The sequence below is a fragment of the Drosophila arizonae genome, chromosome 2 (genome assembly GCF_054131065.1).
Source record: "Drosophila arizonae isolate 15081-1271.41 chromosome 2, UAZ_ARI_1.0, whole genome shotgun sequence".
In the NCBI taxonomy this organism is placed as follows: Eukaryota; Metazoa; Arthropoda; class Insecta; order Diptera; family Drosophilidae; genus Drosophila; species Drosophila arizonae.
This window is the reverse complement of record NC_142922.1, coordinates 24,392,868-24,394,227: the sequence shown is the minus strand read 5'-3', so window position 1 is coordinate 24,394,227 and position 1,360 is coordinate 24,392,868.

The following is a 1,360-nucleotide window of genomic DNA, read 5'->3' as shown; positions in this document are numbered from 1 at the left end:
GCTTTTGGCCGCAGCGAAAGAAAGCCACAAAACAAACCAAACAAAGAAAGCCAAAGAAATGAGCGCGAGCACACGCAAACCGCTCAATTGCTTTGAGTGTGAGCTGCACTTTGTGTTTGCTTTCGAGTTTGAGTCTTTCCACTTTGCCTTTGCCTTTGCCTTTGCCTTTGCTTTTGCGCCTCGAGTGAGTGAGGAAAAGTCGGCCTTTGCTTTTGTTTTTGGTGTTGGCTCTGTGCGGCTTTCCACTCAGCGGCGCTGGCAGAAAAAGCTGTTTGCTTTGTTCTTGTCAGCTCGCGTGCGCACTCGGGAGAGTGGCAACTCTCTCTCTCTCTCTCTCTCTCTCTCTGTCCCTCTCTCTCTGTCCCTCTCTCGCTCTCGCTCTTTCTCTAGGCAAGGCATATGTGTGTGCTAGCTGGGAGTACTCTCTCTTTTTTTCATATGCCTGATTTCATTCATAATTTTAGAGCCCATCTAACGATTACAAAATCCACTTAGGAAAAGTTCAAAACGGGCACACGACGTTCAAAATCATTAATTAAATTGAGACCAGTGCATGGTCGGCTTGAGAACCCAGAACTCGTAGTAGAAAATCAATTTCTCAAAATGGACACCGTACACTTAGCTGAGTTATTGGTACATGAAAATTATAATTATGCATTTTTTTTTGTTACACATTTTCCATATTTGTACTTTTTTTTGCAGATATTCTATCGGGCCTCAGTGATGTTGTGGTCGGCCATAGGCGGTGCTGGTTGTCGTGCGTTTTATGCTCCACAAAGCTACAAAACTGCATAAAGATACTGTCCGGCAGTAGTAATAGACAGTTTAACTGAATTAGGAGCCCAAAACGAAGTCAGTTGCATTGGGAGAAAGGTAACGGCAGAAACGCAAACACAAATCCATAAATTGGTTCACAATGCATTCTTAATCGAGATGCTAAGTGAGATGCCAATGCTGAAGAAAGTTGATACACATTGATTCCTGTGTGAAAACGAAAGTTCAATTGTGTGGGATAACGATTTATTTGTTTCTTTTTATTTGTATACACTCTTTTTTTATTGAACTATTCAATTAGCACATTAGCATATTCGGCTCATAAATTTAACGATTATGCTCTTAATGCAGTCAACTCGTCTATTTCAAATGTAAACAAACATCAAAAGCATCAAATCTAGAGAACCCTCATCATACCCTCAAAATGAATCAATTTGAATTTGATGCGTGATCGCTTACTGCTGCTGACGCTGTTGTTATTGTTGTTGTTGTTGCTGCTGCTGCTGCTGCTGCCATCAAACGGCGACCTTTCGCTTTCAATGAATGACTGCGACAATGGCCCCCGCATACTGATCAGCTAGCTGGT